The 14,197-nt window shown below is 39.1% G+C and overlaps 1 pseudogene; it reads right to left on the bottom strand.

Annotated features, from left to right (window-relative positions):
- Nucleotides 1-288: 288 nt before the first annotated feature.
- Nucleotides 289-4,072, bottom strand: LOC101646077 (annotated as a pseudogene).
- Nucleotides 4,073-14,197: the final 10,125 nt, after the last annotated feature.

Genomic DNA, 14,197 nt, shown 5'->3' with positions numbered 1-14,197 from the left:
TGTAAGATATGGAAAAAATAATCTATAACTTACCAAGGGTTTGTGAGGGAGGGTGGGCAGGGGACGGTGAGGGAAGAAATGGGGAGCAGATATCAGGAGGTCAAGTGGGAAGGGAATGCTTTGAAAATGATAATGTCGGCATATGTGCAAATGTGCTGACACACTGGATGAATGTATGGATTGTGATAAGAGATGTAAGAGCCCCCAATAAAGTGTTTTAAGAACAAATGGAGAGAAGCCTACCCAAATGTTCCAAAACTGCATCCTAAAATGTTTTGAGCCTTGTGACTAGTAATGGTTTGCTTCATCCATGTTATCACTGTCTGCACCAAATTAATCTCCATTGTTAAAGTAAGAATGGATGTAATCATTTTTCTCTTTTGTTCCTCTTTATCATGTTCATGTTCTACAAAAGCATCTTCTTCATTGTTGCCTGCCTTCTTTATTGTTCTATTTGCTTTCTTCTATCCCTTCAATCCCCTCGTCTGATTTTTCACCATCACCTCTTTTTTCCAATTCCTTGATATTTTTTAATACATTAATACTATTTGTGACTGAAGTTGCTTTGCTAGAATTTGCTGCATTTTTGGATTTGGGATGTGCTTTTTTGCATCCCCCCTCCCTCCTGACATCATCTCTCGTGGGAGTCTCCACCAATATGGTACCCAATCTTCTTTGTATATTTTCACTTGGTTATAAATATACCCTTCTATATCTTTTTCTTTTTTCAAATGTTTCTATTAAATTAAGCATTCTTTTCATAGTTTCTCTCAGCTTCTGTTTCAGGGCCAGCATATACTCCCCACCTTCTCCTGTTAGCAACGGCACTGGTTTATGATCTGTATCAGGATATATTGGTGTGGCTTCAGAACTTTGTCAGGTAACTTTTCACATCCAGTAAATCCAACTGCTTGAGTACTAAAGGCTTAAGCCATATGCGCCATTGCTCTCTTCCTGCCATCAGAAGGGGTAACTGTAGAACAGGAGCAACTTCTCTGCACTAAGGCTGAGGTTTAGGCAGAACTATGCTGAAGAAGTGATGGCCGACACTGAAAGTATGCATTCAAAGGGTACAAGCAGCAGCTTTTTTCTCACTTTTAATTTCTTTTAATAATACTCTGGATTTTTTCTCTCTATCGGCCTTTTGTTTATTTGCTGAGGTTTGTTCCTAGGTATTTCATCTTTTGTCTGACTTTTGTGATTACCAGTGTTTGCTTGATGTCCTTTTGTGTAGCTCTCCTTGCTGAAATATAAATGTCTGCTTTTTATCTTGTATTCTGCTACTTTCACAAATCTCTCAGCTATTTTCAACAGTCTTTTTGTGGAGTCTTTAGGGTTTTCCATATATAAAATTATATTGTATGCAAATAGTGAGAGCTTCGCTTCTTTGTCCAATTGTATCTCCTTGGTTTATTTCTGTTGTCTAACAATTCTGGCTGAAACTTCCAGTGTGATGTTAAATAATAGTGATGATGGGGGAGGGACCCTTGTCCCCATTTTCAAATGACGTTTTTTCATTTTTTCCATTTTGCATGTTATTGTGGCCTCTATTTTTTTCTATATCCCTTTTTTTGTTTTGGAGTTTTTTTTTTTTATTCCTGTTTTCTTGAGTTTTTCTTTTAATCAGAAAATGCTGTTGGATATTGTTAAATACTTATTCTGCATCTCTTGATATTATTATGCGGTCCTTATTCTTTTTCTTGTTTATGTGATGGCTTACACTGACTGTTTTTTCAAATGTTGAACCATCCTTTCAGACCTGAAATGAATCCTACTTGGTCATGCATTATTATTATTATTATTATTATTATCATCATCATCATCATCATTATTAAATTTTGTTGGATTCTAATGACCAGAATTTTATTGAGATTTTTTTGCATGCTTTAATGATGCACAACAATCTTCATAGGCCATGTAAGGTGGCTTTGATGTGGAAACCCCACTAAGGGAACTGCATTTTCAATCACACTCATCTGTTACAGGTTTAGTAACAGACTTACGACTTTGGACTTCAAGTGGAATCACCCTAGTGGGAGAAGGAGCAGATGACTGCTATTCCCAAATTATGCAAATGGAGGTCCTTGGACTTTGGTTTGTATCTCTTGCTTTGAGGGTGCCTATTGAATGGTAGCCCTGATTTGACATACATTTACATTTGTAATTCCCTTCTTGATTTCTTATGACCTGTAGTAATCTGGTGGCCATGGTTCTGCCTAAAGGAATGAGTGTTTTTGATCATTTTTGTCCTCCCCTTAAGCGGTCAATTTTGGTGTGAAATCTCCCATGGTCCCCACCATTATGCCTGGCATGTTTTCCTGGGACAGTATATACTCTCTGAGACTGTATTACCTGAAACTTCCTTTCCCTCATAACAGTTACTTGAAAAACAAAGGTGCTTCGGCCGCATGAATTCTTTCAGTATTGGGAAGCAAGAACCAGGGAAAACCGTACCAGAAACCTAACACAGGATGTGATTAGCCTTGCAATTAGACAGAATGCATTGTAAAGTCAATTTTGACAGATGTAGTTAGGTTTAAATGTAGTACTTTATAATTTTATAACCCTTTTGACACACTTTAAAGTTTCAGTTTTTAATATTTTGTGCTTTCTTTTGAATTGAGGATTTTCTCTGTTCTATCTAGTCATAGTGGTGGGTTTTAATTTGTTTGTTTGTTAATTTTCTTCCTGTTTGTATCTTGTATGTTCTCTATATGAAATCTAGGATAGGAAAACCTTTGGAGACAGTAACTGAATTAACAATAACCTAAGGGAATGGTAGGGGAGGCTTGGGGAGAAATGGGGAGCTAGCAATAATGAGTGTTAGAAGAAAATGCTCTGAAATTCATTGGGGTGACAATTGCATAACTCTGCTTACTTTGATTGAATGATTACATTTCATGATATGTGAAGTATATGCCAATAAAACTATTAAAAATAAATATAATTATTATAATAGAACAAAAATACAAAAACTGAATAAAATAAAATAAAGTGAAAAATAAAACCACCTTGTGGGTAGAGAGATTCTTCAACAAAAATAAAAAATATAGATAAAATATAGTTTCAAATTTATAAACTCAAAAATGGTAAAGACTGTTTAAAAGTTAATCAACATTGTAAGGACACCATTTGCCCCTAGATTCTTAGTGCTGCTATAACAGAAAGGCCACCTGTCGGAGGCCTTGTGAAATATGCACTTATTTTCTCACACATGAAGTGGGCTCTAGTGCAAAGTGAGGGCAAGAGCTCACGGGACAGGCTTTCTCTCTGTGTTCTCTAAAGGAAGTCTTAGGCTCCTTTCAGGCTGTCCTTGATATGTTGCTGGTATACTTGTGATTTGTAGCTTCCTTTCTAGTTGGGTTTGCTTCTGTATTTAAACTGATGCTTTTATATTTCAAAGGTGGTTGATTTATGAAAGACCCTGCAATGATTAGCTGGATTAACAAAACAAAGGAACGTCTATTCTCATATAGGAATATTTTCACCAGCCCTGGTGGTGTAGTCATTTCACATTGGCCTGTCATCCTCATGCTAGGCAGTTCAAAACCAGCAGCAACTCTGAGGTAGAAAGACTTGACTTTCTACTCTGGCAAACAGTTACAGTCTCAGAAACCCACAGAAAGTCACTGTGAGTCAGCATTGACTCAATGGAAGAAAGTTTGATTTTTTTGGTTTTATCCAAATACAAACTGAACTCACTGCCATCCAGTAGACTCAGACTTGATATAGAAAATGGGAGCAGGCGTAGGACGGGTATCACGATAGAGGCTATATTGAGAATCGCAATCTGCTGATCTTCTCCAGGATGGAGGGAGAATGGGGATGCCCTGACACAAGGGTGGCGTGAGTAGACAAACCTTGGGGGTGGAGACTGGTGACTTTGGTTTGGAAAGCACCATGTATTGTCCTGATTGGCAAGTTTGAATGAGCCAGGGGTGACGTAGCCTCTTATATAAACAGGAGGTCTTTTGCATGCAGGAAGGTGTGGGTTAGAGAATCCATGAACAAGAAGCATGGAAAGGAGATGGTTGTAATGGCGAGATGCTGCTTTACCTTCAACTGAATCCATTACTCCTACCTTTTGATAATAGGGAATGCGGCCAAAACTCTCATTTTCTGTAGCTGCCTCTGCTGAACAGGACTGTGAAAAACCAATAACTGTCCTGTCAAGGCTAGGTCCAGTGAGCACTTTAGGGGTTCGGTCCCAGACACACACAGCTCGACGCAAGTTTGAGTTGTGAAGGCATGCATGCACTCCTGCAAAAACTTTGGAAACAGTGGAAGAGACAAGATCCGAAACAATGAGTTATACATCTTTATCTAAGGGGTCCCAGGAGTGACAGAAGACATGGGGCCCAAGACTTCCAAAGCCAAAGATATTTTCCCATACGGGTCCTGTCTCCCACCTCCATTAGTCAGTGTTGGACGCGAGCCTCCGTTTCCCACATTCCCCCCTTTTTTTTTTGTTTTATGTATAACATTCAAAAGAGCTGCTGAGGCTAAATGAACTTTTTTTTATACACACCTTAGCTTTCTATAGAAGCAGCATGTGTTGGCAAGGGCAAACATTATGACTGATAGTAGTACAGTTAGGCTAGAACCGGCACTATGCACAATAATTTGAACCCAGGCACGTGGGTCAAGTGCCTCCAAACCATCTACCAATTGTTTAATTGCATCAAAACTTGGGGATGACTTTAACCCATCCTTAAATACTATTGAAAATTTCCGTTTTCAGCTGAACTACATCTAAAGAAAAATCTCCCTTAAATTCCTGCAAATGATTTCTAATTAAAGCCCAGTCATGTATGGTTACATTATATGGATAAGGAGTTACACAAAAATCAGTAATATTCCAATCACAATTTAGCATCAATTGATGCTGCAAGTCCATGATTTGATTCCTCACCACTTAACGGTTTTTTGCAATTCAGCCACATTTCCTTCTGATTTGTCATCTATTTGGGCCTGTGTGGCCCATAGTTGGTATGAAACCACTTTCCACTTTTGTACAAAATGCTCAATTTTGATAGATTCCTACAGTGCCGCTCCTGATACAGCAGCAGTGGTGGCAATCGCTGTGAGTCCAATCCTCATTGGACTGAACTGCAATGAGCACACCCATGAATTGACAAGGTCTCTTTAAGAACTCCAACATTATCTGCAACACTAAGGATGCTTTCCCACCTGCCATTCATCTGAATCAGGACCCACACTCCCAGCTGGCTCTTTGAGATGAGCACACTGCCTTTAGAGAGCTTTATGAACAGAGTGTGGTTAAGGCAAGTATACAGTCTACAATTAGGTCATGTGGCGCTGGGCATAGTCTCATCTATTATGTTGTTTCTAACAGTGACTATATGAGGCATCTTTACACAGTACACTATGTACCACATCTTGTTTTATGGTAGTTATAGAACCAGACTGAGCGGTATTAGTAAAAATTTCTATGTATCCTATGAAAGGTTTGGTGGGAAGAGATATTTTTCATAGGTCCCCCAGGTCAGGTCCTGTTTTGGGTTTCAGCAACTGAGGACAAGGAGGTGCAAGGCCTCCTTCAGGCCACACTATCTATTGTGACCCAGTGGCCACAATGCTATTAGAGGATTCACGCCATTTGCAATTACTGATATAGTCATATGATGCAAAATCAGATTCTTCAGAGAAATCTGTCAGAAATTTTCCAGTCAAGTATCATGACAGCGTCAGTTTTTAAAACTTTTCTGTGTGGCCCCTGACATTTGAGCCATTTGAATCTAGTGGCCTTGAAATGCTGGTAAGTCATGATTTTACCGGTTTCCATGTCTCTCTTCCCTCTAAGGTAATGAAGGTCTCATATTCTGTAAATGCATCTCCTATTATCACGTTGAAACCATGGTCAGTGTTGTTAAACATACGCTAGCTATTCAAAGCTTCTGGGTTAATAGATAGACAGCTAGGGCTGGTACCCACACATAAGGAAGCACACCTCAAAGCTTCATATGAAATTAATTTTTTGCCTTCTTCCTCAGGGTACATGGCTATCCCATCTCCCCAAGGGCCTGGAGTCCACACAGCGTCCTTCACAAATATGACAAGAACAGTTTGAGTCGAGTCTATAATCTCCAGTAGGGGCAGATGGGAACATAAGCCCAAAAACATAATTATCCAGATATAACTGCAATCTTTGCTGGAAACACACTTTAAAGGTCATCAGTCTTCCAGCACTTGTAGACAATGTCTGTTTTCCGCGCTTCATCAGTTTTACCTATGTTATGGGTCTAAGGCCCGTTAGGTGTCGGAGAGCTATAGGTCATTGAGGAACATTGGGAAACATTGAGGGGTCTTTTAATCAGATGTCAATGGGTTGGTGAGGCCTAGCAACAGAAGGATGGGTGACATTCAAATATGTGGGTTAAGTAGAGCAGTGGATAAAGGAAAGTAATTTGTGGGAGATGTCAACAAACCAGAGTTACTTAGGGGTGGGGGGATGGAGGCAGGAAAAGTGTCTGGTGTGGCATGTAAGAAAAGCAACAAGTTTGGATCCTAAGGAGGCCCTGGTAAATGAAAAGTTATTACTGTTTTCAATTTAGGAAGAATATCTCTGCCCAGTAGGGGGCTGGGCATTTTGGGATGCCTAGAAATGGGTGTGAGAATTGCGCTTTTTAAAGCGGTCATGTAACGAGGGGTTGTGAGACTATACCTGAGCCTCCTACAATAGTTGTGGATGCTAAAGAAGTGTTTCCTGAATATTCAGATAGTGTTGAATAAGTCGCCCCCGTGCATGTCTAAAAGGAATGAATGAGGTTTTTCTGAGACAATGGCTGTGACCCTGAGCTCAAGATGGATGACCTCAGTGGGGACCATTGACTCTGGACACCGTCAATCTTCTATTGCAAACCCTAGAAGCCCTGGTAAGGAAGCGACTTGAGCCGAAGGCTCTGGAGGTGTTATGGAAGAGACTGTCCCTGCCACTCTTTGGTGGAGAGGGCAATTAACTCCCAATGTCCTCCTTGGTTGAAGTGTGAGCAAGGTTTCAGTGGGGGATGAGGATTGGGGCATTGGCATGCCCAATGTTCTGTTTGGGAACATCTGTAGCAGGGTCCAGGTGGCTTACCCTTCAGGCATTAGTCAGCATCTGATAGTTAGCTTTGTCTCTTTCTAGTTTATTTAATTTCACCTGTTCCTTCCTATTATAGAAAACCATAAAGACTACATTGAAGAGGCCTCATTGTGGAGTTTGAGGCTAATCCTCAAGCTTTCTAAGCTTCTTCTTAATGTCAGGAACTAACTGTGGGATAAAGTGTGAATGAAGTAAAGTGGTGCCAGATGCGTGGAGGGAGTAACCCTGGTGAACTTATGGAAAGCCATGAGGAGGTGAGATGAAATCTGGGCGGCAGTTTCTTCTGGGTCCTGAAGGATTTCTCTTATATTGTCTTAATTGGCTGCTTTTTCTAAGCCCTCAATAATATTTATATCCATGTCATCTCAGAGAGTGCAGCCCCTCTGCTGAGTTGATAACTCCAGTTAGGCTCTCCTTGGTGAGCTGTATCAGAACCCACCGGTCTGTTCTCATCCTGGGCATGAATCTCATCTCCTCTCTGCTCAGGCGCTACCCAGACTCTGTCCCTGTCTTTGGGGGTAAAGTAGTTGTATGAATAATAAATATCATGCCAAGTAAGATTGTAAGATGTAGTGAGATATTTGAATTCTTTAATACAAGTGTCTGTGTCAGAAGAATAGGCTCCCAGACATTTCTCGAGAGGAGATAAGTCAGAATGGGGTGGGGAAAAAAGGATATACATTTTAGCTAACCCCCTCAACCTCTGCCACCTCACAGAGAGGGAGAAGCAGGGCAGGGTCTGAAGGTGGAATCTTCGGGTATCTAGAAGAGACTTGAGAGCAAAGAAAGGCTTAGCATGAGCGTGAACGGGTGTGGGCTGGAGATAATGACAGCAGAGGAGCGGGGTCAGAGGCAGAGAAGATGGCCATGGTTGGAGGAAAGATGGTGTTGAAGATGAAGGGGATGGGGATTTGGGGAAGATGGGTGTTCAGAAATTTGTGGGTCAAAAGACGGAGAAGACAATGGAGAAGATGGCAGATTAGAGGACAGTGGGACAGAGGAGGCTGAAGTCATCAGAGGAGTTAAAAATGTGGCTGGACGAAGTCCATAGGGAGGAGAAGAGAAAGGCAGAGCAGACAGAGAAAGGCGATGGGAAGTAGACAGGACTTTAAGCGGAGAGGCATGGTCAAGAGGATCAAAGGGGAATTCATTGTCAGGGACAGAGGCTTTGCCTGGACCAGTAGGAATTGGGAAAGTGTACAGTTGCAGCATAGGGAGGGGTGAGAGTGGAGGAAGAAGAATGCTTGCACATAGGGAATTTCCAAGAATTTGCCATTACACTGACAGAAACATTCAAGGTCCCAGAGGATTTTAGAATTGAGAGTGCCATCCCGTGGCCATCTTGAATTATTGTCCAATTTGTATCCAGGCCAGACCTCATTACATAGTAGGGTTGCATTTTGGCTTAAAAACTGAGTAAAGATTTAAGATTTGTTAGTCGGCACCCCAGAGGGTGAATTTGAAGGCATTGAGTACTTCCCATGTTGGGGTTTGGGGAGGGTGGGGGAGCTAGTGAGTGAAATTTGAGTTCCCTGGGAGAAGAACAGGTGCCAAACAGCATTCCCTAAGATTCTGTTAGGCTCCAGAGTAGAAGTGGTGCAGCAGGTCAGGAAGGTGTCCCCTGCTGAGTGCCACCAAGCCCCCAATGCTTAGAGTTCTCTGACCTGGTACCAGATTTTCAGAACTTGGATCTTTCTGAAAGAGACAAGTGGAAGACTCCAGGAAAGGGAACCTAAATCAGCACTCACATAGAACCCGCTTGTGTTTGGATGCAGGGTCTGTCACAGCAAATGGAGAGAAATTCCCTGGAGATACCAGCTCCAGCAGGTCCCAGAGGGCAGGCCAGGAGGCTAACCCACACAAGAGACTTTCGCTTTGGTCCCTGCATGGCTCATTCTTGGGTTCCAGCACCAAGGGATAGAAAAAGAGAGCAGCAGGAGTACAGGTATCAGGAAACAGGCTGCATTGGGAAGCGCAAGCCACTTATCTTCTCCAGAATGGAGGGAGAAAGAAGACTAGACACTGGAAGGTGCATGAGGAGATAAATCCTCAGGATGGAGATGAGGGACTTGGGTTGATGAGCATTGTGTATTATCCTGATTGGCAAGTTTGAATGAGGCAGGGTTAATGTCGCCTCTGATGGGCAATGGAGGTTGTTTGCAAGCACAAGAAGGTGTGGAGATGAGAAGAATCTATGAACAAGAAGCATGGGAAGGAGATGCTTATAATGGCCAGGTGCTGTTTTATGCTCAGCTGTAGCCATGATAATTCAGAGAGACATCATAAAACAGAGTAGAAACTGCCCTTGTGGGGTTTTAAGGTGGTAAATCATTATAGGGGTAGAAATTCTCCTGTCTCTCACTCTCTCTCTCTCTCTGAGCAGCCAGTGGTTTCTAGTTACTGACACTGCTGTTGATTAGCCCAACAGTTCTTTCATTCCCATGAGTAGGTGTTATAATTTACAACCTTATAATCTGTAGGCATAATTCAATTCGTAACAAATACTATAATAAAAGTTGGGGATACAAACAAATATGCAGGACTGTGTCTCAGTGAGCAGCAGCTTTTCACTGACAACCCAGGAAGACCAAATGTATGCTCGGAGTTAGACTTATACAAGCTGCATCTAGAATCTTCAGAATGGCTGATAGCACTATCAAAGGAAAAGGAAGCCAAAGTCCCTAGTGTAATCAATTACTCCATCTCACAGCCAGAAAATGAGGACTCGCTGCTTGTTGCCATTATTCCTTTAGGTAACAGCAGCAGTAGCAGCAGCAGCAGCAGCAGCAGCAGCAGTAGTAGGGTAGTAGCCACCAGGCTTTTACATATTTGGATTGATTTGTAATGTAGTTGAGACGTAATTTTAAGTCTCCCACAACTTCTAAGTTTCAGGTTGGGAAGGAGTTATGGCGCCCGGGGATGACTCTAGAAGAGCTTTGGTATTTAAGTGTCTAAGAGGATACACCCTTTTTAGGTGAAGAGCTGTCTTATTGTATTCCTACAAGTCACAGTAATTTGGGTGTATACAAAATCTCAAGTCACGCACCTTGACTTTAAGGAGAAGTAGTTTGCTATCTTGCTGTGTATAGTGCTGTCTCGCATGGATGCTTTCCAAATTGCTCTATACCCTACCTATAATGATAGATTCTAAGTATCCAAACTGTTGATAAACCTCTATTCGGGAATTAATTTTAGAAAACAAAATTCATTTCCCTCAAGATTTGAAGATGTATAGAATACCACTCAAAATTTTTATTAATTTCTTTAAACTTTATATTTTGAAAAGATTGTTCATTGATTAAGTTCGAACTTATAAAATTTTCTTCATAAAGTTCATGCTTGTTTTATTCTTCATATTAATTATACTTCTGTGTACAGTACAAATAACACCATTTTAAGACATGGAAATCTTTCAAAAGGAGCACACATATTGTTCTAATTTCTGTGAAGAATACCACATCTCTTTCTTTTTTTTTTTAGAAAATCAAGGAAGAAATAACTAAACAAATATTGTGCTGAAAGATTTGTATATGAAAAAATAAATATGAAGTAGAAAATATAGTTTTCGCATGCCTTTGCAGAGTTACAACAAAAATACTAAAAGCAGAAATCTATTGATAGAATTCTAGTACGAACAGTTTAATTCCAAAGTAGTTACAGTTCTGACTCAGACAAAAAAAATCTCTCTCTCTCTCTCTTTGGGCAAGTTGTTAGTGAACGTATTAGTTAATGACCTGAAGGCAAATGCCTGACAATGTGATTTGGGGCTAATTGTGTGGAAAAATATTTTCCAGCTTTTAAAAGTGCTACATTTTGAGAAGCTATAGGGAATTCATCTTCCCTATTTGAGCTTCTCTATTCAACCTTCCTCAAGGGCAGTGAATCATACTGAATGAGTCATCCAGCTTTCACATCATATCTGAAATCAAGAAAAATTCTCAAGAGGAAATGTTAAGGATTAAACACTCATTCTGTTTACATTCAGTTGGCACTAAAATGGAAAATAAATTATAAAATACATTGGATTAAGATTATTTAATTATTGTGATATTTCACTGTGTTTTATACAATGTTAAGCTTTTGAATATACAAAAACAATAATAGTTTTATCTCTATTCCTAAAAAGCCTCCTTATTTAATTTTTTTTCTCTTTAAAACAATTTTGATTATTAAGTGAATAAAATTTCCTAGACACATTTTCAAATAAGTGTATGCTTCATGCATATTCTTATTAAAGGGAGCCAAACTTTAATAGCCTTAGGGTAAGAAATACTAAATTGAGGTATGTTAAAAAATGAAGTTGTGTGGTTATATACATATATATAATTTTAAATGGCTTTACAGACATTTGCTATTTAAGAAGAAAGTATGAGCTTATTTTAAAATATTGAATCTCTCAATTCATAATGATAGAGAAAATAAACCTGAGGAAACTAATATATTAAGTTGATTTTCAACTTATGAATGATTTATATAAGCCAAATATAAATCAAAAAGGGATATGAATTATTTTGCACAAATAACTAAGATTGTATAATACTAATTCTCATAATCAAATAATGTTCATAGAATAAATATATATAAATATTCTTATATACCTGCCATTATGGCACATATATAGCATTATATATTTCAAAAAGTTCATTGGGAGTACCTTTTAATTCTATTTTCTAAAAAAAAATTGAAGCTTCCTCATATACATATGAGATAGCTAAGGTTTATTGTGCCAGCCTGACCCATAAACACATGTGGGATTAACTGAAGGGCAGAGAGATCAATGGCTCTGGAGCCTCGTCTTTGATTTCTCAGGTCTCTTGCTTTCTGATAGTCGGACCAGAGTGCAGCTGCCTTAGGCAGTTCCCTGCTTCAGCTGGCAAGGCTCACTTCCTGCAAGGCATCCCTGAGGAGAAACCACATGGACCTACCGAGATCCAGCCCTGGGTGCTGGAGCAGCCGTGTGGAGACCCCTGCCAGTGCCGAGATGCTTACACGCTCACTGATTCAGCTTTCCTCCTGAAGTCGACATCATTGCGAGTGTTTTGTGAGATTGAGAAGGACTTTGCAGATCAGTGTCAGACATGGGCTAATGTTGGACTAACTGGGTTGGGATTCTTTCTTAAGGGACACTTGCCCTTTATATAAAACTCTTATACATATGAGTTTCTCTGGATTTGGTTCTCTAGCTTACCCAGACTAACAGAACATATTAATTAAATTTTAATACAGCTTTGGTATTTACCTTTTAATATGCAAGGGAGTACCCAAAATAAACCAGAATTCTTTTTCACATCTATGTATTTAAATTTCTTTTAAAAACAACCTTATAATTTTCAAAGTACTTTCCCATTATGCTTAATATATTTGTCAAATCTGTAATTCCATTCTTGGAAACATTTTTCAAACCCATTCATTTGGATGGCTGACAGCACTTCCCTCATTTTTTTTCACCTCTTCTACATCATCTAACGGCTCTCCTCTCATGTCCCTCTTCATTTGTGAAAACAAAAAGAACTCACACAGAGGGAGGACAGGTGAGTAAGCTATGTGGGACAAGAGAGGCATGCTATTTTTTTGCCAAAACTCTACAAGACAGGGTAGATCTGCCCCTATGAGTTTCTAAGACTATAACTTTTGACCGGATTAAATTAATCATATATCCATAAAATTGTTTCTGTATTTCTATGATCTACTCTGTCATGCTACTATAAGGAGTATAATTTTTAGTACTATGTCATTGCTAGTTGTCTAAATGTGTAATAGATATTTTGAAGAGCAATATCTAAATTATATGTGTACATTATATGTATTTATATATGTATATATATATACACTAAATGTAAATTATATATGTACATATATGTATAAATATGCAAATATATTTATATTTTCTCTCCAAATTAGAGATAAAACAGCCCTAACATTGTCATTCCAAGTAAATTATAGAAAAGTTTATTTTCCAGAATTTCTCCTGTAATTCTTTCTAAATTCCATTGAGTATACGAATATTTTTTTATGAAATAGGTATGTATAAAATAAGATCCTAATTTATGAATATGTTAAGTTTTGCCTGTCATTTAGGTACTTTTAAAAACTCTTGACTAATGCATTAATTCAAAATTTCAAGTCAAATTCAAAGTGATAACAGATCTGATCAGTACTAAAATTTATTAATAATTTAAAGAATCCAGGAAATTCCAAACTTAGATTAAGCATGAATTTGTCTTGGCATTATGCAGCTCCCAGATATTTTAATCACCCAATATAATGTGCAGCAGTTCAAAATATGGTAAATAATACAGATGATGGCATAAAAGACTAGTACACAGAGTGACATATAAAATGACAAACTCACTCACTGCATAGAGTCAATGCCTAGTCGGCAACCTTATAGAACAGGGTAGACATGTGAGGTAGCCTACCCCTGTCACTTTTGGACACTTTAACCTTTCTGAGATCAGGCATGTTTAGGGCGGTATGGCTATAGACCTGCTGCTATACCTTTTCAGTAGAAAGCCTTGTCTAATGACAAAGGTGTTGAAAAACTGTGACAAAGTAAAAAGGGTAAAAAATAGCAATTTAAAGGCCAAAGGGAACATATATATATCAAATGTAACAAATCTCTCATTATAAAAATTAATAAGTAAACGATTATATAAAGTTTAATGGAGTCACCTCAAATAGATAAAGGCTAGACTAGATTTCACCTGACTGTTTTCTTATAATAATACCTCTTCTGGATCTCCATATTAGGAGACAAGTTTCATGTCTACCTCACAGATTAATTGTGTTATTGATGGCACATGTTTCATGAACACCCTTGGGTAGAAATTGATAGAGAAAAATAATGCAGATCTCTGGGGAGGTATGGCAGACAGTGAAAAAGATAAATATAGCTACGATGAGCCCAACTGTACTCTTCAATCTGACATCATTGCCAAACCCTCTTATCATCTATTTCCTTGAGTTCTACCTGCCTGAGGCTTGAAAGTCACTTTCAAGGTACGGGAGCCCCCATCCTTGAAGCAAAAGCCCTAGAATCCTATTCTTTCTGGAAGCTATTCACTCTCACCGTGTCACATGCTAAATCACTCG

The sequence above is a fragment of the Echinops telfairi genome, unplaced genomic scaffold (assembly GCF_000313985.2).
Source record: "Echinops telfairi isolate 266 unplaced genomic scaffold, ASM31398v2 ScPeMD7_11;HRSCAF=52, whole genome shotgun sequence".
Lineage (NCBI taxonomy): Eukaryota > Metazoa > Chordata > Mammalia > Afrosoricida > Tenrecidae > Echinops > Echinops telfairi.
Note: the sequence above shows the minus strand (reverse complement) of the source record. Positions and strands in the feature narration are given on the sequence as shown.